This window comes from Dasypus novemcinctus, chromosome 11 (genome assembly GCF_030445035.2).
Source record: "Dasypus novemcinctus isolate mDasNov1 chromosome 11, mDasNov1.1.hap2, whole genome shotgun sequence".
In the NCBI taxonomy this organism is placed as follows: domain Eukaryota; kingdom Metazoa; phylum Chordata; class Mammalia; order Cingulata; family Dasypodidae; genus Dasypus; species Dasypus novemcinctus.
Window position 1 is genome coordinate 70,589,695 of NC_080683.1, and position 26,297 is coordinate 70,615,991.

The 26,297-nt window shown below is 36.1% G+C and overlaps 1 protein-coding gene across 2 annotated transcripts in view; it reads left to right on the plus strand.

Moving 5' to 3' along the window:
- The window catches only part of FUT9 (fucosyltransferase 9), a 266,509-nt gene extending 263,819 nt beyond the window's left edge, over nucleotides 1-2,690 (plus strand). The window contains exon 4 of one of the 2 annotated variants that reach the window (XR_011650100.1): nucleotides 18-600. The gene's annotated coding sequence lies outside the window, so the exon portion shown is untranslated. Of the gene's footprint in view, nucleotides 1-17 lie in introns of both variants that reach the window. The other variant, XR_011650101.1, reaches the window with a different exon arrangement.
- The last annotated feature ends 23,607 nt before the right edge of the window (nucleotides 2,691-26,297 follow it).

The window sequence follows — 26,297 nt, forward strand, 5'->3', positions numbered from 1 at the left end:
ATTTTTCTGGCCCACAGATTTCTCACCTGTAAATGAAGTGTGACGGACTGTACATTAGAGTCACGTGAGAAGCTCCTAATAGCTCCTGATTCTGGTGCTTAGGCTGGCACAGGGCAGAGGCTGCCATATATCCTTAAAAAATTTCCTTCTTTCATTTGTGTCCCCTTTCATGTGTCTATAATACTGTGTCAAGTCACAAGAAAAGAGAGTAAGATTCTAATATGTAATTTCTTTTAGTAATTTGGTAGGAGCTCTAATTTAAAGGTTTGCTGAAGAAGAAAGCTGCAATGAAGTTCTACAAATGAAGAATGGAGACTTTACAAGCTTCCTCTTGATTTCATTCCTGAGAACACACACACACAAACACAGATATGCCAATGTGTGTTTTATTCATGTTCAAGTGTAACTTTGATTAAACTTGACATACACTCAAGTTTAAGGTCAAAATTATCATGCTGAAATGAAATGTGCCAATTCTAGCCAGTATGTGAATGGTAAAGGTCAGTAATCTATAAATTGCTTGGATTGTAATTGTATGTTTTATTAATGTAATGTAATTTTGCACTATTGTATTGTTATATTTAAGCAAACTCTCAAAAACACCTTGAAACCTAAATGCCAAATGTACAGTTTATAGGTTCATGTTATTTCAGATAAGAATTTAACCACATTGTGTTAATAGTTGTTTCTATGTGTGTATTGTGATGCACTCCTGATAGGATTATTGTAAGCACATTAATTAGTCAACTGGACTTTTATAGATGAAATCACACATTGATCAGAATCACTTTTTTACTTATTTTTTTGTAGAGTATTTTTCCACACTTGAAAAAAACGCGGTTATTTTATATCAAACATCAACTTGTCTTTAAAACCTTATTTTAGTGACAAACGCATGTTTAAAATAAGATGTGTCAGAAATTATGTTAAGGTTGTGTTTCTGTTACGTTAAAAATGCATGCAACTAGTGAATCATGCAACTTTGGGGGGGGGTTTACACTGCCAACTCACACTAAGGCTTCATCTCAATTTGTGTGCATGATTCACATCCTTTTAAAAGTCTTTTTTAAACATTTGGTAAAGTGAAAATGGTGTTCTTTGTGCCAATGAGCCAGTAGAAAATGCTGCTTTGCTATTCTTCTAACTCTGCAGCACATTGTGGTACATTTTCCTCAAAATTTTCTTTTTGGAGTTTATTGTTGGCAATTAAATACAACAAATAAAATCATTTGTTTGCAAATGATACAATTTACTGTAAAGCAATTTAATATTAAAAAGCATGAAAATGTGAAAAAAAATCACCTTAACCAGCTGCATACTATGAATACAATATTCTGGCAGCTTTTTCTACAATCAGGAATGCTATGTCTTTTTGTACACTGCCAAATTTAGTACTACTGCAGGAGACAAAAAAAAACGCACTTCAAGCCAGATCTGCACAACTCTATATCAGGCAATAATGTAGAACAGGCAGGGAGTGTGGACAGACAGGCAGTGTAACTGGTAGGAAGAAAAGAAAACTGAAGCCAGTCTTCTTTTCTCATTAACTTGAGTAATAATAAAATAATAACAAAAAACAATGACTATGTAGGAAATATGAATTTTGGCTGTTGAAACCACACATTTACCTGCTGGTAATTTGCAGAGTAGTTTTTGTTAATAAACAGAAATTACTACATTCAGTGTTTTTGTTTTGTTTTATATTATTTCTTTTTCTGAAAATAAATGTGTGCTTTTAAAAGGGCTTAATTTCAAACAGGTAATTGGTATGAATAAACCAGCCCCTCCCAAGGATATTAGTAATTCATCAAAATATGTTAAACCTAGAACATAACACTTGGTTACTCTCAACAATAAAATAATTTACTCTGTTGGAGGGTAATTTCATAGCTATGTTATTAAAACAGTGGGGATCCTATTTATACATCTGTTTATTTGTATACAGAATATTGGTTCTTTCAAGCTCACTTTTAACAGCTTCAGTGAAGGCAGATAATGGTAAGAAAAGAGGTTCCCAGTGAAAATCATGCAACCAAGACTTGCTGCATCGTTAATCCAAATGATAAACAGCCAGTCCAGCAGTGTAAAGATCAAGTTCACCTCCAGGATGCTATACATGTATGACATTCAGCAAATATTGATCTGGCTCTTAGTCTGCTACCATACTGTTCTCCTCATTGATTCAACCTGTAAATAACATAACACTTTATGGCAGCTAAGAAAATATTTTAATAAGCCATGAAAGGCAAAATGAATATACATAAGAAATATGTATATTCAGTTGTTTGGAGAAACTGTGTTTTCCACAAATTAAATTGGAGATATCTAAAATTTCCTTCCCTTGAGAAATACTATTACCTTGTGGATTACTGCTCATTAATGTCTTTCTTGGCTTAAAAATATATGGTAATATTGCTATAGATATTGTAAAATTTTGTTTGCCAATTAATAGTGACTTCAACAATCTATGCTAAGATCCTAAGGCAGAAATAAATGCATAAAGGATTTGAACTTGTATGTGTAAGAAGAAATACCTTTGTTGAGTCATATATTTCCTATATTCAGTGTAAGCATCTCACTGATTTAGCACTGGAGTTATTCATTGGATGTGTAAATAGTGATGTTCTATTCAGGCCTAATAAATTCCTGTAATGTGAATATTTAAAATAAAAGAATACAATTTAAATGTATAGTAGTTACTGCTGGTTCTTTATAAAAATTACAGTTAAATCCAATTACTCAAGAAGAATCATTTTTACTTCCATATAAATCTGAACTCCCTATATATACTGAATTAAAATTCAAAACAAATGTATTCTGAAGATTATGCATTCATCACAAACATTAACTGAAACAAGGAGTCATTATGCATGTGTAAACTGTTCTATGATATTTTCTTTCATTAATCTTGCATTGTTTTAATGGACTTGAGACTCCAGTGAGGTCCATTAATAACCTAGGCTCCCATGTGGAAATAAAGAATTCACCTAATTGTCTTTGTGAACCCTTTTTTTTCAAAGATTTATTTTTATTTATTTTTCTTCCCTCCTCCCTCCCCTGCCCAGTTGTCTGTTCTCTGTGTCCATTCGCTGTGTGTTCTTCTGTGTCTGCTTCTGTTCTTTTCAGTGGCACCGGGAATATGTGTCTCTTTTTTGTTGCGTCATCTTGCTACATCAGCTCTCTGTGTGTTTGTGCAGTGCCACTCCTGGGCAGACTGAACTTTGTATGTGTGTGTGGGGGCAGCTCTCCTTATGGGGCACACTCCTTGCATGTGGGGCTCCCCTACATGGGGGTCACCCTTGTGTGGCATGGCACTCCTTGTGCACATCAGCACTGCACATGGGCCAGCTCCACACGGGTCAAGGAGGTCCTGGGTTTGAACCTTGGACCTCCCATGTGGTAGGCAGACGTTCTAACCATTGAGCCAAGTCTGCTTCTCTTTATTAACCCTTGATCTTAGCTTGGAAGATGTCTCACCTTGCATTCTCAATTCTCTCTTCTCTATACACTCTATGATTGTACTTATTCAGGCCTCTAGAATCAGATTCGGGCCTCTAGAGTCAGATTCAGAACTCTAGAATCAGCAATTATCAATGCCCTAAGCTCCCATGTGTATCTATCCCTATGACTTCTCTCTTTACCCCTAGGCTTCTTATCTTCCAGTTGCCTATTGTCACTAACTTCCTATAGATTTGTTGACTTGGATAACCCACTTGAAGAAACGTCAGACAAAATTTATCCAAATTCCTTTCCAATACTAATTGCTTTCTAATCTTCCATTAATTTAAAGATGCTATTTTTTTTATTTTTTAAAAGATACTTAGATTACATAAACATTACATTAAAAATGTAGGAGATTCCTATATGCCCCACTTCCTACCCCTCCCACACTTTCCCACATTAACAACATCCTTCATTAGTATGGTACATTCGTTAACAATTGATGAGCACATATTGGAGCATTACCATTAAGTGTGGATTATAGTTTACATTATAGTTTAAACTCTATCCTGCATAATTTTGTAAGTTATGACAAGATATATAATGACCTGTATCTGTCATCACAATGCCGTTCAGGACAATTCCAATGTCCCAAAAATGCCTTCATATTACACCTATTTTTCACTTTTCCTACCCTTCAGAACCTCCAGTGGCCACTGACTCCACATCAATGATAAAAGTTCTTCCAATGCTAGAATAACAATAAGTCTAAAGAAGAATAACAGTAAGTCTACTCTTGTCCATCATTCATTCCCCATCCTGTGGATTCAGAATTGTTATTCCCCACTCTGCTTCTAATTTAAAGGGGGCTTAGTTCTCATGTGGCAGATGGATGGGACTCTCTTGCTTGCAACTGTAGACTCTATGTTCCTTGGTATGGTGACTGTCCATCATCACCTCCTTATTAGTTGTCCTGGTTGAATCCAATGAACTGGAGAATAGGTGTTGCAACTTCATTGAGACACAAGGCCTGACTGGCACATGGACAGCCCACAGATTTAAGTCTCTTGGACATACACTTATCAACTCTAGTACTAACTCTAGGTTCCAATAGAAGGATCAGAAGAGCCATGTGTAGGGAACACAACTGAGTCCAACTCTGTCACACTGGGGAGTATAAATTCCAAAGTAAAACCTACTGGCATGGTGCCAAACTCCTGAGCTATCTGCCCTACCTATAGTGTCTGGATGTCTCTGGCTCCATCAAGAACCCCACTATTTTAGTCAAAATTTACATTGGCAGTCAATGAGATCCTGCTGACATGTGCACAAGCATAATCTTTGGAATGACCTCCTGACTCACTTTGAAGCCTCTTAGCCATATAAACCCATTTGTCTTTACCCCTTCCCCCTTTTGATCAAGATCTTTTTCTAGTTGCATTGCTAGTTGGTGCTTGGTAGTAATCTCTCAATGCCAGGGAGGTTCATGTCTGGGAGTCATATCCCATGCCAGAGGAGATGGGACTGGACTCCCAGAGATAAGCTTCCTTGGCATTGAGGGATTTATATGCTGAATTTGGCTTAGAGAGTAGTCACATTTGAGCAACAAGGAGGCTCTCAGGAAGTAACTCTTAAGCAACCTATAATACAAGGATAAGTTTCATTTTCAAAAGAAAATGTCCGTAAGTACAGTCATCAATATCAAGGGCCCATCAATGGTCCATCTTCCTTCACTAGTCACTGCCCCTGTACTTGAAGGATTCTTGATGTCCCTTTAGAGAATGTGGCAAACCTCCCCAGGATGGAAATTGGATATTTTTTCAGTTATTGGATGCTATTTTAACTCATGTTGCCTATATCAAAGCTTATAAATCATCCTTGATCCTTTCTCTTACTTTTTGCCACATCCAATTGTCCATCAAATATCTCTTAAATCTGTCTCCTCATCTCTAGTCCACTGACATTGCCCCATTCAGCCAATGAGGCTTTAATATTTATTACATGGACTGAAACAATAACATCCAATTTAGGCTCCTGCCAAACACTCATTCTTTATGATGGTCATTGAATAAAAATTGGATCAATGGTCAAAAACATTTGAAAAATGAAGATCTATATTAAAGTCCCTGAGATGTCCTTCAGTTTAAAAGTCTGTTTATTTTATTTAACTCAGCAGTTTAAAAATGTGTTTTGTCACAGAAAATGTTTTCCTGTAATGCTAAATTACATTCCACAAAGGAGTGGTACAAGGAACACTCTTTGAAAAATGCTGCTCTAAAACCAGTTGCATTTTGCTCTAATGCAATATGGGTTCAATATCATAAGACACTCAAGTTTGACAGGCCCTTCTCTCTTCCTGCATTAGCTCTTGGATTGTGCTGCACCCTAGTCTTGTCTGGACTCCAGAAACCACAGTGGCTCCCCATCTATCCTAGAAATCAACAGATCTCTCAGTGAAACTTTATATTTGGTCAAATATCAATGATAATAATAGTAAAATATATTGAGGGCATTCAATGAGCCAGGCAGTATTCTAAGTACTTCATGTATATTATTTCATTTGCACCTCATAATATTCCTTTGACATCAATTTTAACACTTTGTCTATTTTTCCTAACCAGAAATTTGGGAAACAACCAAAGGTACACAGCTAGAAAGTGGCAGGGTTGGAATTTGAAACAAGGGCATCTGGCTCCAAGGTTTTGATACTTAACCACTAAGCTCTACTGTTGGGAAATACTGGGTTAAACAAGGTTAAACTATTTTAGTTTTTCTGCAGGACTTTTTACTACCTATGATATGTTACTGTGAACTATGAATTTCTCAGAGAAGAATATAGCATATGGTTTCCAAAATTTATACAACCAGAGACATTTTATTTTTTATGGCATAGTGAAAGACATTAGTAGAACATTCTTTGGGATATGTTACTATGATTTGTATTTCATCCCAAGTTAATAAATAATACATAAGAAATAATTAAGTCATATAGGAAATTGGACAAAAAGTAAGTATATCTATTTTTGGTTTACTCTCAATTGGTATAGAATTTTCTTCTTATAGATTCTAAAATTAATGAACTTGTCAGCATGGATAAACAAAATCCAACTGCATACATACAACCCAACTACTTATCTTATTTAAAAAAAAACAACAGTAAGGAAAGAAAGTAGTTCATTTTCAGACAAATATACAGAAGTAAAATTTCAATTAAAAAGTAATACTAGTATGGGACACAATGCTCTAAGAGTTTGACTGTCCAAAGAAACAGTAATTTAAGAAGAATTTAATTCTGTTAAATTCTTTGGTGATAAATTTAAAATGCATTTAAAATGGAAGATTAGGAAGCAGTTCCTTTTCAGAACTACTTTATGAAAGACAATTTCTCCTCTCCCAAAACAGTAATTTATTCATTCAACCAACATTCATTGGTTGCCTCCTGGCTGCAGAGGAATTGTCCTGTGTTTTGGCAAGACGAGAAAAATTAGATGGCAATTTTTCCATCACACCTTGCATGATTTATCCTCAAGATAGAGAAGTCATACTAATATGGCCTGTGCATAAATTCAAATTTATTCTATATCCAAGTATGCCTAGTTCCCTGGAAAGTCAATTGAGAGATATAAACTCTATAGGCTTTAGATATTCAGAGAGGATGCAAACTAACTGTGTTAATTAAAGCTTACCTGGCACGTGGGGGATATGTGTTAATTCAAGCTTACCTGGAGGATATAACCTATCTGATACTCAGATAAAACACTTGAAGAAACTAAGAAAAAGCTCCTTTTGCATATAAACACCATTTGACTCCCCACTCCTACATCCTCTGAATAAAAGGAACCCAAAAATCCTGTTCAGGGCTCAGTTTTTTTTAGGACAAGAGTCTGCCGAGTCCAGCTGGTCTTAATAAATGTACCTTCTTAACTCTAGCAGCCTGGCCTTCAATACCGCATACACCTGACTTCTCTCTGTTACAACAATACACCAGAGGGAGAAACCAAGTTCAAAGAGGATGAAGTAGGCCTGAGAAGATGAAGAATGGCTCCAGGATGGAGATGACATTTAAATTGAACAGGAAAGATATTAGGAAGAGAAAGGAGTGAATTTTAGGAAAAAAAGAACAGCATAGTTTAAGAAATAAGAAGAGAAGTACAGAGGAAAGGTAAAAAATAATGTGGTTTAATTTTAGCCTTGTGTTTGTGAAGGGAAAAAATAAGCAGTGAGATGTAGAAGGTTAGTAGAAGACAGGATGCCCACAAGAGCAGAACCTCACATGAAGAAAGTACACTGAGATGAGCCTGGACGATCTCCTCCAGCTTCTGGTAGCAGTGGTTCCCTACCAAGGGCAATTTCGCCACCCAGTGACCATTTAGCAAGATCTGGAGACATCTTTAATAGTCATAACTATTTTAATGTTGCATATAATATTTTAGTAATTAAGAGTATTAACTGCAATATAACATTTAAGACAATGATGTTATAGCTACAACACACACTGCTTATGTCATTTAAAGGGAAAAAATAACATGATGCCAGGACTTCCATTTCTGAAATTAGTGAACTAAATATTTCAAAGGAACTCTGCTGTTAAAAATAACTATAACTGGATGAAATATACAAATTTTCTCCTAAAATCATCAAATCATAGTTACTGAGGAATTAGAAGAAAGTGACTTGAACATGCTAATTGGAAAAACTTTTGCCCCAGGGGCATTTTAACACCCAGATGCTGAGCTTCTTTTTATTTTATGCATTTTTTTTTAACATCATCACAAGAATTGGGTGACAAAAATCAGCCTCCAAGGCCTACCAAGGGTGTCATCTGCTAAATTTCACTGTCTACTTTGGGTTGGGATCCAAAGAGACACAATCCAGGATTTAGAAGAAACCACCTTTGCATAGACTTAAACCAGTTCATCTGGGTAGATCAGAAAACTTCAAACTCAAAGCTTGATTTCCAGCAATCCAGACCCCCAGAGATCTATCAGAGGCAACAAAAATACTCTCTAGAGGAATTTAAATCATCCTGAGCTGCCAATTATTTCCATGAATAATCTTCCCAACACAATGTCCATTAAACAAAAATAAACAAGCAAATGTGGAGACTAATTGTGGATTAAAAGCAAACAAAACTACTTCTCAAGAGACACAGAAATAGATACAAGAGACTCATAGTTGAGGAAACAGAGTTGGTAGTCTGGAGAGAGCTCGCCATGTTTTGCAGGGCAGACTACCAGAGAGGGGAAAGCTGCAGGGACAAACTGAGAGAAAGAGAGATCGAGAAAGAGAGACAGAAATATACACTTTTGATGATTTGCAAAGGGCACCTCTGTATAAGTATCCAGCATGTAAGGAAAAATCTGAGTCCAAGGTAAAAAAAAAACAAAAAACGTGTAAGGATTAGAGAAAATAACCCTTACAAATCATATGAGGCTAGAAATAGTTTTTGTCTTCTTACTACCAAGAAAAGAAAAACCTTGAAATTCACTGGATATCCACTGGAATACTCAGAGTTTAATGACTCAGTAGGGGGAAAAATTTGTCCTAGATAGAAAGCTCCTCTGATACTGCTTAACAAAATTTAAAAGTAAGCCTTCTATTCTATTCCTTCCTCCCCTTCCCCTCGGGACCCATGGTAACTACCAAGATAAACTCATTGAAGGATGGATGTTCAACATTGAGGGCTTGACATACTGGCCTGTCCTCCTATATTAGGCATTGACTATGCTCTAAAGAGACTCCTGCCCCTCTATCTGAAATCATAGTAGGCTTCCCCAGGATGAGAGTCCAACACATTTCGCTTATTATGTGAATCTTCACCCAACGATACAACACTCTATGACAAGATAAATGCTATACACTCCCTAGAAGCTTGTCCCAGGTGTGCCCTGTCCTGCATGCCTCACATATCCAACAACTCAGAATTGGGGAATGAAGAGTAGACTTACTGTTATTCTACTATAGACTTATTGTTTATACTAGCAATGGAAGTACTTATCATTGACATGGAAACAGTGGCCACTGGAGGTTCTGAGGGAAAGGACAGGGAAAAACCGGTATAATAAAGGGGCATTTTGGGGACATTGGAATTGTCCTGAATGACAGCAGTGACAGAGACAGGTCATTGTATATTTTGTAACAACTTACAAAATCATGCAGAAGAGAGCTTAAACTATAATGTAAACTATATTCCATGCTTAGTGGCAATGCTCCAAGATGTGTTCATCAGTTGAGACAGGTGTACCACACTAATGAAGGATGTTGTTGATGGGGGAAAATGTGGGAGGGCTAGGGAGCATATGGGAATCCCCTATATTTTTTTATGTACTATTAATGTAATCTAAGTTTCTTTAAAATTTTTTTGAAAAATATTAAAAATAAAAAATTACTACAAAGCCACAATAATTAACGTAGTGTGTTTTTGGCACAAATATCTATAAAATAGAATTGAAAATCCAGAAAAAAAAAACATGCCTTAAAAGTATCAAACCATTTCCAAATAACTTAAGTGTATCCAAAATGAAGCTCAAGAATATTTACATGAGTAAAAATATTATTATCCAACAATAAAAAAAATATAGTACCTGGCATCCAATCAAAAATTAAACCCAAATTAAGCAGAAGAAAGAAAATAATAAAAATAATAAAGATAGAGTAGAAATCAAATACAGTATGGAAAGTTTATAGGGACTATTAATGACACTAAAAAGTGATTATTGTTTCCCAATAAAATTGATATACTTTTGACTAGATTGATTATGGAAAAAAAGAAGGCCTAAATTACACCAGAAATGAGAGAAATGGCTTCATTACAATTTCTACACATATTAAAAGTCTAATGAGGGACTATTATGAACAACCCTATGCCAATATATTTGACAAATTATATGAAATGACATATTTCTTGAAAGACACATATTACTACAGCTCATTCAAAAAGAGATAATCTGAATAGCCTAATACCTATTATCGAAAGTTGAATTTGTGGTTAACACCCTTCCCATAAAAAAATCTCCAGGCCTAGCTGGCTTACTGGTGAATTCTACTAAACATTTTAAGGAAATTGAAGAGGATATACTCATTGTCTCAATTGTGGTATTTGTTTCATGGGGATATACAATTGTCAAAATGTCTTAAATTATATACTGTAATTATATTCAGTTTATAGTATGTTAATTATATTCCAATAAAGCTGTTAAAAAGGATTTAAAAACTATATCCCCAATAAAAAATTTCCTTAGGAAAATATTCAAATTTAGTAAGAAAATGCAAATAAAAGTAATATTAAAATATTGTTTTATACTTCTCACCAATATGAAAAAAATCAAATAAATACTGACAAGGTTGTGGAGAGACTGGTATAGTTACATACTGCTGGTGGAATTATAAACACTTCACACATTATGGAAAACAATATGGTAATAAGCATCAGCTGTCATAGTTTGATATTCATTAATCCGATAAACTTGCTTTCATCCTATGTTCTAAGAAAATGAAAACAGTGGAGAAAGCACTATCTGTACCAGGATGTTTACTTCATTACATACAATAGAAAAACATGGAAATATCCTAAATACTGAACAGTAAGGAAGTTTTATAAATCACATCACTGATAAATTATGAAACGCCTTGAATTTTTTAAAAAATAAATGATCGTACAAATGAAAACACAGATGTCAATATTATGCATATATTGTAATTATTACTATTTTTAAAGGTATGTTTATAAATGAGAGAAACAACAAAGTCTGGGTGTAATATGCCAAATAAAAATACTTTTGTTATAGCAGGAACGGTATTGGTGGTTAAAAATAAATTTTAATGTTGCTGTTATATTAATTTTAATAGAAAAAAGTAATCCACTTGTTCAAATTTTTTCATACTATGTAGGATCTCTCTTAATAGTTTTTACATCTTTGAAATAATTTTCTGCTAGTGATGATGAATTTGGACTAGCTCATCTACATTCCTTTCTTTCCTCCTAATATCCTTGGAGCAGTAAAGTACAGACTGCAGTTAAACTGTGTGAAGCCTTCAGGTAGACCTTAGTCTCATTAACATAACACTCTTATCAGCTGAGCTAACAGTTCATGAATATGAATGCCACAGAGTCCATGACTAAATGAATATCAAACAGAACAAAGTAGAAATTTGTGCTATGATAGTTGCATTCTTCATTGCACACTGAAAATAATAAGGCTTATAAGAAAACTAACAAAAGCCACTACAATACTAATAAAAGTCTTTGCACAGTTAAATATCCACTGAAAGTTGTATTTAGCATCTTGGTCAAATGGGCATTTTTGGAGACGCAGCTCCTTGAGTGTATTTGCTTTCAAGAGAAACTTGTTTGATTAAAATTAAAAATCAGTTTCAAGGTGCATTTTTTTTGTCATTCTTTTCTCTCTTTCTCTCCCCCTGAAGGAAATAGCTTTGCAGCCTCTTCATCTGCATTCACAGCAGTTTCAGCTAATAAATTAATTTTAGGGAAAACTTAGTGGTTCTGGGAACTAACTACTAAACCATTCACTGCCTCTGCATATTGCTTAACTTTTCTCTTTAACTGTGTGAAAGCTTATCTCTGCATGCTTCAGAACATATTGGCACATAAGGAAAAAAAGTCTTTGGATTCAACACCACTTGTCTGTTTTTATATTGATATCATGTCCCTATTGACCAGTCACTTATAACCTATTCTGCATTAGGAAACACACATTCAAATCACTTTATTCTAATAGGTTATTTCAACTTGCTATACCATAATGCATTATGGCCCATGGTTTCTTTTGCAGATTTATACAAGTTTCTTAAATTTTTCTATTTATAAAAATAGAAAAATTTTAGCACCTATCTAATCGGATTTCTATGAGAACTAAATAAGAACATGTGTTTATAGGGCTTATCACAGCAAAATATTTATTATCATTATCATTAATTTCTGTAGAGGAAAGAAATTTCCAGGAAAAAAAAAAAGCAAACTGGTCAGAGCTAACTGGCTGTTGTAAACACTGCCTTGTTGAGTATGGATAGATGAAAGATGTTCTATCATGAAATTTAAATGTTGTTTTATCATCATTAAATTTGCCTTTGTCAGAAATATAAAGTGGACAAAATCTGCTGTTTCCAACTAACTGCTATTAATAAAATGGAAAATTTTAAATGTGTTGGAGAGGATACAGAGAAACAGAAACACACTCATTTGTTGCTGGTGACAATGTAAAATGATGCAGCTTCTGTGGAAGACAGCTTGGCTATGAGAGTTAAGTATAGAATTACCACATGCCCTGGCAATCCTACTACTAGATACATGCCCAAAAGAATTGTAAGCAGGGGCTCAAACAGATATTTGCACACTGAAGTTCATAGTATCATTAGTCACAAATGCCAAAAGATGGAAGAAACCCAAGTACCCACCAACTGAAGAATGGATAAACTAAGGGTGTTTAATTCATACAATGGAATATTATTCAACTGTAAAAAGGAATGAAGTTTTGATACATGCAACAATCATGCATGAACTTTGAAAACATCATTTTGAGTGAAATAAGCCAGACCCAAAAGGACAAATATGGTATAATCTCACGAAGATGAGGTCTGAATGTGGCTAGAAGGGAAAATGTTAAGTTGTATACATGGTAATAGGTTGAAAACTTTTTAAATATCCCTGGAACTACATTACACAGTTACTAAGTTAAACCATAGATTATATTTAATAGTGCAATTATAAAAATGTGCTTTCAGAGTTGAACCCATTGCAAAAATCAAATGACACACCAATCAGTGTTCAGCCCAGGATTACCCAGTTCAGAGTTCAACCCAGAAAGAGTTTGCAGTATTCAAATTTTCCCCAGTTGTTAAAATAGATTCCCAGTGATACAAGTCAGCAGAGCCTAAATCCTCAAGGTTGTGTCTGGCTAAGAAATCTTGCTAAGCATGGCTTTAGATCTCAGAACTTCCTTTCATTATAACCCATCCAGAAGTGACCCTAGGTCAGACAATCTAGAGTTTGAACCCACCCAAGAAATTGATGTCCAGAAGAGAAAAAGGAACTCTAATTTCCAGGGCCCTCATCTGAGCTTATATCAAAGCAACAATGACTTATTTGCAAGGCAGGAGCTAAGCAGACTCCATAAAGTATTTCACTTGTGACTGCAACCAGAAAAACACAGCAAGCAAGATATTATTTCTCAATTGTTCCTGGAACAGTTTATGATGAATGGACACTTCAGAAACTGGTCCACTCTGAAATAGAACTGGGATTCAAATGGAAGAAGCCTGGAGAAACTCATGGAAGATCTGACTAATGATGGCAGAAAGTCACCTGACTTTGTCCATGTCCATATCCAGAGAGAGGAAGCCCTCTTCTATGAGAATATGCCCTTAAGTCATTCATTTCATGGAACAAATACCAACAGGAACCCCAAGACAAGAGAGCAAGCAGCCTCACTTTCAGTTTCCTTAAGATATTCCCCTTCAAATAGAATGAGATGAATATAAGGAAGATGGCAGCAGCATTTCTGTGAAAACTAATCAAGTAAAAGACAGTATTACTAGTTGAGGCAGTCACGTACATCTCTGGTTATTATTCAGGAAGATAATACCCTAAGCCTGAAGAAGTGAGTGTTTCTTGGGAGAACCTGTACAACTCCAGAAGAGTAGCTCTTGGCTCCTCCACATCCCAGGAAGGATCCTGGGATTTATCAAGATGTTCCCATGGAGGTGACATCATAGTTTCTCCCCAGGCCAGATCAAGCCAGCCCTAGGCTTTTCCCTACTGATCAAAGCAATGATGAAACATTGGTGTGAGATAAACCAAGAAAGAGACCATGATCCCAAAAAATCATACAGATGTGAGGACTGCCCCCAAGATCTGTAGGTATCCTTCTCAGCTAGATGCATACCAGAGAAGACACAGGAATGAGAGACCATTTATTTGTTCCATGTGTCACAAAAATTCTTCCATATATCAGGCCTACATGTGCAACAGAAGATTTACATAGTGGAGAAGTCCTTTAAGTGTAAATCATGCAAAAAGTCCTTCAGCACAAAACCAGCTTGTGAGCATCACACCAGAGAGAAAAGTCCTATTTGTATTCCCTTTGCCAGAGAAGCTACTGCCAGTCATCGACATACGGCTGCCATGTAAAGACCCACCAGAAATTAATCTCAAAAGCCATTCTGCTTATCCCAAATACCATTGGTAGTATACTTTGAATGGATTTATGCTTTATTAATATGTATCAATATAATTGATATGTTTTTTAAAAAAGCAATTCTGCCACACCAGAAACTCCCCAGATACTGTCCCCACAAAAGATAGACAGTGTATTTAAAAATTACCTGATATACCTAATATTTCCTGAAAAATGGTAATTATTTTAGTAGGGGTATCAGATATAAATTGGTTACATTTGTAGAATTAGTCTGTCTGTCCTCCACCTTCCTTTATTATGTGATACCCTTATTCGAAGATTAAATTTATCTGAGGAAGACTTCAGGTAAAAAGAAAAGGAAATAATACAAAGAAAAAAAAGTGCTTTCATAAATTATAACAAATGTTCCACACCAAAGCCAGGTGTTAATAAAAGGGTGGCACATGGGAATCCTACATTTAATGTATGTTTGCCCTGTAAACCCACACTTTCTCTAATAAAGAAAAAAAGTGAACTGAGAATTCACAAAAAACTTATAAAACATTGATCAATTCCATTTTAGAGTCAAGACTTGTCTTTACTACAAATGGAATCCAAGGAAAATCTTACATACTTAAGGAATACCTTAATGCCATATCTATTATATTTACAAGTGTGGTGATTTGAAGCTGTAAGGGCCCCAAAAGACATGTTCTTAAGTTTAATCCATTCCTGTGGGTGTAAACCTAATTTAAGTAGAAACTTTTGAAGAAGTTACTTCAGTTAAGGTATGGCCCACCTCATTCAGGATGGATGGATCTTTACCCTAATATGGCCTGTGCATATATTCAAACTTATTCTATATCCAAGTATGCGTAGCTCCCTGGAAAGCCAACTGACAGAGGTATACACTCAATAGGCTTTGGATAATCAGGGAGGATGCAGACTAAATGTGTTAACTAAACCTAACTTGGAATGTGGGGGGATTCATGTTAAAAGCTTACCTGGCATGTGGGGGATGTTTGTTAATTCAAGCTCACCTGGAGGATATAACCTATCTGATACTCAGATAAAACACCTGAAGAAACTAACAAAAAGTCCTTTTGCATATAAGCACCATTTGACTCCCCACTCCTATATCCTCTGTATGATAGGGACCCAAAAGTCTTATTAGGGGCTCAGTTTTTATTAGAAGAGGAGTCCGTTGAGCCCAGCCAGTCGTAATAAATCTTCCTTCTCAGAATTCTCGCATCCTGGCCTTCAATACCACGTACATCTGACTTCTCCCCTGCTACAACAATCCTATGGTGCCATGTCAGAGGGCCTTACTTTGGAATTTGTGCTCCTGAATGTGATGGAGCTGGACTCAGATGTGACTTTTCTACACATGCCTCTTCTCTCACTTTTACTGAACCTGTGTTTGGTGCTTGTGATGGTCCATACTCAGGAGATTTGACTCTCTGGACTGCCCATGGGCCAGCTGGGCCCTGAACCTCAGCAGAGTGGCAACTCCTACTCTGTGGTTCGTTGGTGTTACCCAGGTCAGCTAACAGGGAGGTGAAGATGGTCAACCACCACACCAGGGAATCAAGACGGCCTACAACTGTAAGCAAAGGAATTGCATCCATCATCCATGTAGAATCTAAACCCCTCTTGATCTAGAGGTGAAGGGGACATCATCATCCCAGGGTCCACAGAATGGAGGAATAAAATATGGACTAAAGTGGACTTACTTTCTACTATAAAACTATTATGATGAGTAATAGAAGAAATTTTAGCATTGAGGTGGAGAAAGTGGCCACAGTAGTTGCTGAGGGCAGGGAGAGGGTAGAAGAGATGTGATGTGGGGGCATTTTGGGATTTTGAGTCTCCTTAATGATATTGCAGGGTCAGATGCTGGACTTTATATATCCTGCCATAACCCACTGAATGTACTGGGGGAGAGTGCAAACTACAGGGTAAACTATTATCTGTGTAGTGCAGCAGTGCCCCAAAATGTGTTCACTGAATGTGATGAGGGTGCCGTAATGATGAGGGAGATTGTTGGTATGGGAGGCGTGGGGTGGGGGATATACAGGAACCTCTTATATTTTTTAGTTTAACAGTTTTTTTGTGATGTATATATCTTCAAAAAAAATGCAATTTACAAAAATGCTGTGGTGGGGAGTGGGAAGTGGGTTATATGGGAACCTCTTATGTTTTTTGTTTTTCTATGTTTTTTAATGTAACATTCCTTGTGATCTATTAATTAAAAAAAATTTTTTTAAATCCTATTACTGAAGTCCTTTATTAAGGGAATGAATACAGAGAGAGAGACAGAGAGAGAGGCAGAGAGAAAAAGCCACTGAAGCAAGAAGTTGAAATGAACAAAACTCAGTAGAGAAGGGAAAGACCAGCAGACACAGCCTTGTGCATTACTCTGTGGCAGAGGACCCAAGTATTGCCTGCAGCCAATCTTCAGGAAGAAATCATTGCCTTAATGATGCCTTGATTTGGGCATTTTCTTGGCCTTAAACTGTAAACTAATAAATTCCCATTGCTTAAACCAACCCATTTTATGGTATCTGCTACCAGCAGCCTAGGAAACCAAAACAGGAAGTATGTATAAAATAACTTTTATTTAATTAAGGAACATTCAGTTAATTCTTCACTACAGAAACATCTTCAATAAAAACTGAAAAAATAAAGTAAAAAACTCAAATCATTAATCACACTATCTTTTCTTTTAGAGTCAAAAGAGAAATTAAAGATTATTGTGTTCCATTATCTTAATTTATAGATGAAGAAACTATAACCCAGAGAATATTCATGACTGTAGTGCTTTTTTGGCAAGAAAAAGTACAGTTCTTAGACCTTGCTTATTTCTTTCAGAGGTGGTTCAATATATTTTAACATAAGTATCTGAAAATACAGAACTCCAGTATTGAATTCTCAATTAGATAACTGGATAACTACAGACCCTGAATGACTGTGATTATAATGTTTTCAATGTCAAAATTTCATTATCTAACTTTAGAAAGTGTGATAAATAAAAAAGGATCTTAGACGCATGTAGTAGACTTTACCTCAGCTCCCCAAATTAAGTTAACATTTAAATTTGCTAATACAGTGTGGGTCACAAGCCAGGTCCTATCCTAGATGAAAGAACAAGCCTGATCATTGAAATTAAACCAAATGCAATTAAAAAAATATACATGAATTAAGTGGAAATAAATCTTTTAAAGAGAAGCTTAATGTGCAAAAAGTAAAAGTGCCATTTTTGACAAGGAGTAAGAATAATATGATGGCAAATGGTAACAATGGATTAAATAGAAAATGAAGGAGCATAGTTTACTACAAAGAAAGAAAGAAAAAGAAAAGAATTAAGAATTAATAACAAATGAAAGAATGTCTAATTATTCTGGTTGGAATGAAAAGTGAGGGAAAAAAAGCCATTTTTAATAAAAACTGAGATAAGGAAAGTCACTTTTCCATTAAGCACTAGATGACAAAATCAGTAAGCATAGGCTTCCCAGACACATAGGATATCCAGCTCCACAGGCAGGCCAAAAGGAGGGGAAAAAAGAAAAGAAAAAATCAGTTCCTCTACAAACACCTCAGGTAAGAAACACGTGAGTGTGCACATGTGCACGTGCGCACACACACACACTTTCCTAACAATTAAAGACTGTTGCCTAACATGGTCTCTTCTTTCTTTTTTAAACAAATTAATTTTATTGGTATGTGTTAATAAAGCACACAATTCATCAAAGTGTGTAATCAATGGTATTTGATGGTCTTCGGTCTAATCACATAATTGTGCATTTGTCAATTAAATCATTATTAGAGCATTTTTACTACTTCAATAATAAAAGTAATAAAAAATAGACAAATAAGTAAAAAAGAAAATCATTCACCTCTAAATCTCTCTATGATTGCCTGTTGTGCATAGCTGCTATTTCTGGCTATTTTTGCACAATTATTTATTTTTTTATTCAACAGTTTTATTAAGATAAATTCGCATACTTTACGATCTATCCAAAGTCTATAATCAGTGCCTTTTAGCATAATCACAATAGTGTGCATTCATCACCACAAAAAATTTTAGAACCATTTCATTGCTCCAAAAAAGAAAAACTACACACCCCTTAACATGCATCCCCGTCTCTACATAACCACCAATCTAATTTCATCTTTATAAATTGATTTCTACTCACATTTTATATAAACAGAATCATACAAATAAGCTACACAATATATTTAGCTCCCAGAAGCACAAATATACAGTATTTGCCATTTTTTGTCTGGTTTGCGTCACAAAACATAACGTCATCCAGGATCATCCATGTTGTCATATGCTTTACAGCTTCATTTCTTCTTAGAGCTGCATAATATTCCAATATTCCATCGTGTGAATAAGCCACAGTTTGCTTATATATTCATCAGTTGATGGACACCTGGGTTGTTTCCAACTTTTGGCAGTAATGAATAATGCCACTATGAACATCGGTGTGCAGATGTCTGTTCCTGTCACTGTTCTCAGTTCTTCTGGGTATATATCCAGCAGCAGTATTGCCTGGTCATGGGCAAATCTATATTCATCTTCTTTGGGAACTGCCAAACAGTCCTCCACAGTGTCTGTACCATTCTCCATTCCCACCAACAGGGAATAAGTATTCCTATCTCTTCATATCCTTTCCACACTTGTGTAGTAGACATTTCAGAATTCTCTAAATACAGAATCACAACATCCACAAATAATGAGAGTTTTGCTTCCTCTTTTCCCATTTTTTAACGGTGTCCAATCTGATAGACGTGAAATGATATCTTGTTATAGTTTTGATTAGCATTTCCCTAATTGTTACTGATGTTGAACATTTTTTCTTTTTTTTTTTTTTTTGCCACTTGTATTTCTTCTTTGGACAAATGTCTATTCAAGGCTTTTGCCCATTTTTTAATCAAGTCATTTGTCTCTTTTTTGTTGAGTTGTAATATCTCTTTATTATCATGGACATTAAACCTTTATTGACATCTGATTTCAAAATATTTTCTCCCATTAAGTCTGTTCTGTCATCATCCTTCTCTTTTGAAAAGGTCCTGTGAGGTTTAAAAGTGTTTAATTTTGAGGAAGTCCCCTTTATCTACTTTCTCTTTCTTTGTGCAAGCTTTGGGTGTAAGGTTCAAGAAACCACCACCTATCACAAGGTCTTTAAGATGTTTCCCTAAATTTTCTTCTATACTTTTATGGTTCTGGCATTTATATTTAGGTCTTTGATCGATTTTGAGTTGATTCATGTTTGGGGAGTGAGATAGGGGTCCTCTTTCATTCTTTTGGTTATAGATATCCATTTCTTCAAGCATCGTTTATTGAAGAGACTCTTTTGTCCTATTAACATGTACTTAGCAGGTTTGTCAAAAACCAGTTGGCCATAAAGGTGATGGCTTATTTCTGGACTCTCTGTTCTATTCCACTGATCAATGTGTCTATCTTTATTCTAGTACCATGCTGTTGTGGCCAGTGTAGCTTTGTAATATGTTTCAAGTTCAGGCAGTGAAATTCCTTCCACATCACTCTTCTTTTTTAGAAAGCTTTTGGCTATTTCTCTTTAAAATAAATTTGGTAATTGCCTTTTCTGTTCCTGAAAAGTAGACTGTTGGAATTTTGGTTGATATTGCTTTGAATCTATAAATCAGTTTGGGTAGGATTGACATCTTCACAAGATTTAGTCTTCCAATCCACGAATATGGGATGTCTTTCCATTTGTTTAGGTCTTTACTGATTTCTTTTAGCACTGTTTTGTAGTTTTCTGCATATGGATCATGTACTTCTTTGGTTAAATTGATTTCAAGGTATTTGAGTCTTTTTGTTGCTGTCATAAATGGAATATTTTCCCCTGGTTTCCTCCTCAGATTGTTCAATACTAATGTGATGGTTAGGCTATTGTGTCAACTCGACCAGGTAATTGTGCCCAGTTGTTTGGTCAAGCAAGTACTTGGGCTAACTGTAATATGAGGGCATTTATGGATTTTAGTCACCATTGACTTTACTGCATGGTAAATCATAGATAGTTGATTACAATTACATCAATCAGGGAGATTGCCATCAGCAATGAATGTTGCTTTATCCAATCATTTGAATGCCTTAAAAGGGAAAATGATTCCAGCATTGAGAGAGAATTTCCCAGCTCGTTTTTGGACAGCCAACATCTCCCAGAACTCATCAAGAAACTTCACTGGACTTCCATTGGAGCTGTTTTGGATTCTATTTGGAAGTATTTTGTTGAGAATTTTTGCATCTAAGTTCATTAGAGAGATTGGTTTGTAACATTCTTTTCTTGTATTGTCTTTATTTGGTTTTGGTATTAGGGTAATGTTGGCTACATAAAATGTGTTTGGTAATTTTCCCTCCTCTTCAATTTTTTGGAAGATTTTAGATAGGATTGATGTTAATTCTTTTTGAAATGCTTAGTAGAATTCATCTTCTAAACCATCTGGTCCTGGACTTTTCTTTGGAGATTTTTGATGATGGATTCAATCTCTTTAAATGTGATTGCTTTGTTAAGTTCTTGTATTTTTTGTAGTGTCCATGTAGGTTGTATATGCATTTCTAGGAAATAGTCCATTTCATAAAGTTTATCTAGTTTGTTGGCATATAGTGGGGCCAGTCATAATGTCTCCCCTTCCATTTCTGATTGTATTTATTTGCAACTTCTGTCTTTTTTCTTTGTTAGTTTAGCTAGGGGTTGTCAATTTTATTGACCTTCTATTGTTTTTTGTTCTTGATTTCTGCTCTAGTCTTTATTATTTCTTCCCTTCTGCTTGCTTTGGGATTGATTTGCTGTTCTTTTTCTAGTTTCTCCAGTTGTTCAGTTGGATCTTTTATTTTAATTTGTTCTTCTTTTTTAATATGGGTGTTAAAGGCTATAAATTTCCCCTTCAAGACTGCCTCACTGTAGCCCATAAGTTTTGATAAGTTGTGTTCTTGTTTTCATTTGTCTCAATATATTTACTTCTTTCACTCACAATTCTTTCTTTGACCTGCCAATTATTTAGGTGTGTGTTGTTTAACTTCTACACATTTGCAAATTTTTTTTTTTAATTTTTTTATTTTTTATTGACTTTGTAATAATATTACATTAAAAATATATATGTGAGGTCCCATTCAACCCCACCCCCCCACCCCCCCTCTCCCGCCCCCCAACAACACTCGTTCCCATCATCATGACACATCCATTGGATTTGGTAAGTACATCTTTGGGCACCTCTGCACCTCATATACATTGGTTCACATCATGGCCCATACTCTCCTCTATTCCATCAAGTGGGCCCTGTGAGGATTTACAATGTCCGGTGATTACCTCTGAAGCACCATCCAGGGTAGCTCCATGTCCCGAAAACGCCTCCACCTCTCATCTCTTCCTGCCTTTCCCCATACCCTTTGTCCATTATGTCCACTTTTCCCAATCCAATGCCACCTCTTCTATGTGGACATTGGATTGGTTGTGTCCATTGCACCTCTATGTCAAGAGGAGGCTCAGATTCCACCTGGATGCTGGATGCAATCCTCCCATTTTCAGTTGTAATCACTCTAGGCTCCATGGTGTGGTGGTTGTCCTTCTTCAACTCCATCTTAGCTGAGTGTGGTAAGTCCAATAAATCAGATTGTAGGTGCTGGAGTCTGTTGAGGCTCAGGACCTGGCTATCACATTGTCAGTCCAGAGATTCAAATCCCCTAAATATATCTTAAACCCCAACATTAACTGCACCTCCAGCACATTAGCATGAAAGTCTTATGAAGGGAGATCCCATCTGAGTCCAGATTCATCACACATAAACACCATTTCCAAAGAGGGGCCATCTGCCCTGGTAGTTAACCCCATCGGCCATGACCATAACTCCCATGGGTCTCTTTAGCCCTCAAAGGAACCAATATCTGGGAGTTGTATCTGCTTTATCTGTCTCTCTGACTCTGCTCAGTTGTGCATGAGGGCAAACCTTCTGCCAGCCTCCAGACTCTTTTTTAGAAACTCGTAGCCATATAAACTCATTTCTCCTTTCCATTTCCCCCTTACTTTAGGTCAAACAGCATTTTAAAGTCATGGTATTTTATACACATTTGCAAATTTACCTCTTTCCTGTGTATTATTGATTTCCACAATGATCTGAGAAGATACTTTGTATAATTTCAATCTTTTTATATTTATTGAGAGCTGCATTGTGACCTAATATGTAGTGTGTCCTAGAGAAAGTTCCATGGGCACTTGAGAAGAAGGTATAACTCTCTGAGTTTGGGTATAATGTTCTGTATATGTCTGTTAGGTCTAATTCATTTATCATACTGTCTAACTCGTTTATCATACTGTTCAAGTTCTCTGTTTTCTTTTTGATCTTCTGTCTAGTTGTTCTAGCTAATGATGTGAGTGGTGTGGTGAAGTCTCCAATGTCTATTGTAGAGATGTCTATATCTCCTTCAGTTTTGACAGTTTGCCTCATTTTTTTTAGACATCCTGGTTAGGTGCATAGATATTTACAACTATTATTTCTCCCTGGTGGATTGTCTGTTTTACTAATATATAATGGTCTTCTGTACCTTTTAAAACTTTTTTGCATTTGAAGTCTGTTTTGTCTGATATTAGTATAGTTACCCCTGCTCTTTTTTTGGTTACTATTTGAATGGCATATCTTTTTCCAATCTTTCACTTTCAGCCTGTTTGTATCCCTGTGTCTAAGGTAAATCTCTTGTAAACAACATATACTTGGCTCATGTTTTTTTATCCATTCTATCAGCCTATATCTTTTGATTGGAAAGTTTAATCCATTCACACTCAATGATGTTACTGTAAATGCATTATTTGCTTTTGCCATTTTATACTTTGGTTTTCATATGTTACATCTTATTTTCATCTGTCTTTTTACTCTTTTTTAGCTATCCATTGTGCTATTCTTTCTTTTATACTCTCCTCTAAGCTTCTCTTTCCTGTCTTTTTATTTCAGGCTCTAAGTCCTTCTTTAATATTTCCTGCAAAGGTGGATTCTTTTTAATGACCTCTCTTAGTTTCTGTATGTTTGTGAATATTTTTACATTCACCTTCATATTTGAAGGACAATTTTGCCAAATAAAAAATTCTTGGCTGGCAGTTTTTCTCTTTCAGTATCCTAATTGTATCATACCTCTGTCTTCTCACCATGGTTTCTGATGAGAATTCCCCATTATGTCTCATTGGGCATTCCTCGTAGATGATGGTTTGCTTCTTCTTTGCTGCTCTCAGAGTTTTCTCTTTATCTTTGATGTTTGACATTCTGAGTAGTATGTATCTTGGAGTAGGCCTATTTGGATTTATTCTTATTGGGCTATGCTGCATTTCTTGGACATGTAAGTTCCTTTCCTTCATGAGAGTTGGGAAATTTTCAGCTATTATTTCCTCAAATATTCTTTTTGCCCTTTTTCCCTTCTCTTCTTCTGGAAATTCCATGACATATATGTTGTTGTCATTCCACTCCCTGAATCCCTGCTCAATTTTTCCCACTCTTTTCTCTCTTCAATTTAAGTTGTCATGTCTTTGGTATCACTTATTCTTTCTTCCATTATTTCTAGTTTGTTATATGACTTTTATGTGTTTTTCTTTCATCTCCACGAGCTCTATTACCTTCTTATTCAGTTTTTCAAACTCTTCTTTGTGCTTGCTCAATCTTCTTGATGTCATTTAGCTCTTTAGTTATTTTGTCTTTCAACTCATTTATTTGATTTTGGAAATTTGTGTGCATCTCATTAATTAGTTGTTGCAAATCCTGCATCTCTTCTGGGGCTTTGATATATTCCTTTTCTTGGCCCATGTCTTCCATTTTCTTAGTGTGACTCATAATTTTTTGCTGCTGTCTAGGTATCTGATTAGAATGGTGAGTGAACTCTGATGCTCAATTTCTCTCTCTTTCATACAGATTTAGTGGCACGAGGCTGTGTGTAACTGCTCTTCTTTGATTCTTGTTTCAACCTGGTTCTTTAGGATTGTCCCTATTAGTTGCTCAAAACTGGGTACTGGGCAGAGTAATGGGTTGCAGACCTGCTTCCGAGGTCTTGGGGAGGGAGGCTATTAAGACCATTAAAAGCTTCTCTTACTTATTTACTTTTAATTTCCTCATGTGCACATCCTTGATCTGCCCTGGCAGCCCCCTCAGTTCAATGACTGGTCAGAGTGTGTTTACTGCAACACAGACCAGATCAGTGTGGTAGAGGATCCTGCCTGGAGGATAAGAGCCTTGTAATTCAAACTTTCTCAGGGATAGTTCTCCAACCTTCCCTGGCAGCCTCCTCCCTTTACAGGTAGGAAATAATTCCACTCCCCTCTGTGTCTTCAACAACCAATTCCTGTCACTAGAGAGGAGTCAGTTCTCTTTAGTCCCTTGCTGGCTCCCAAGGTAAACAATGGTGCAGACCCATTCAGTCTGGAAGTGCTTATAGGACATAGCAGACCAATTTGTGTGTCAAAAACAGCCTTAGGCTGTGACCCTTTTTCTCCCTTTTCTTGCGGAGGTGCATTCTCAACAATCATCCTGGTTAACAGAGAGAGATTCAGAGGGTTAGATCTTTTTAGTACAGTGCCAGCTTTCGGAGCAAACACTGGTGCAGCCCCACCTGGTCTGGAAGGGCTCATAGGATATAGCAGATCAAATTTTGGGCCAAGAGCTGAGTCTGCCTTAGGTTGTATCCCTCTCTCTCCCTTTTCCTGGGGAAGTGGATCCTTGGACTCCCCTTTGTCTGTAGCCCTTGTCAGCTCAGAGGCCTGAGAATTCAAAATTGTGTTTAGTATGGGGAAGGGCAATGGGCAGTAGCCATCCTGGCTTTTAACTCAGTTTTGCCATTGAGATTCTTTTCCTTTGTCCTTCTATTTTCTGGGTGGTGTCCAGCCTTCCCCTGGTGCCTTAAACCCTAGAAGAGTTTTTTCAGGCCATTTCTGCCTATCCTGTAGCTATTTTTCTGGGAGAGAAGAGAGTCTCATGTCTTTGTAGTCTGCCATTTTCCCTGAAGTCAACCTTGGTCTTTCATGGTCTCTTCTTACTAGAGCTCCCAGCAAGTAGAGCTTACCATCTACTTCCCAGTCCAGTTTCATTCCTCATTCTATTTAAGTTCACTCCCACATAAACTAGTTCAGGACTCAAAGAATTTTCCCATTCCAGTTGGATAGATCAGCACTATAAGTGTCACAGTACTGAAAAGAGTGAAGCAATAAACTTTACTTAAGCCAGAATGAAGGAATAATATCAACACTTACTATCTACTTCAAATTTCCCAACTTCAAAAAATATTTAGTATCAAAATTCAAAGAATATTGGATTTGGAATAACTGGAAAAATTTAAATTAAGTTTCATATATAGTAATTGTGGGCTATTTTTACACTAAGCTTAATTTAATCAGTAGTCAATAAATATGGATTTCAGGCAGATGTTCATTGGTATTATAGCAAATAGTAATTTTTGTACTTGCAGAGGGTCCTCACATGTATGTGATGGGAGAAACAATTCAGATACATTCACATTCTGGAGCCATGGATTATTTTAGAATATGGAAACCAAACCATCTTTGGCTAAGGGTGGCCTATGTCATGCAACCTCATTAGAAGAAATAGTCCTCATTATCATAATCCCTTATCACTGGAAATGCAGAGTGCATTTCATCTTATTAGTTTTCTTAAAAACAATTCTGGAGAGTAAACCAGAGTCACTCATTTTCAGATGAAGAAATAGAG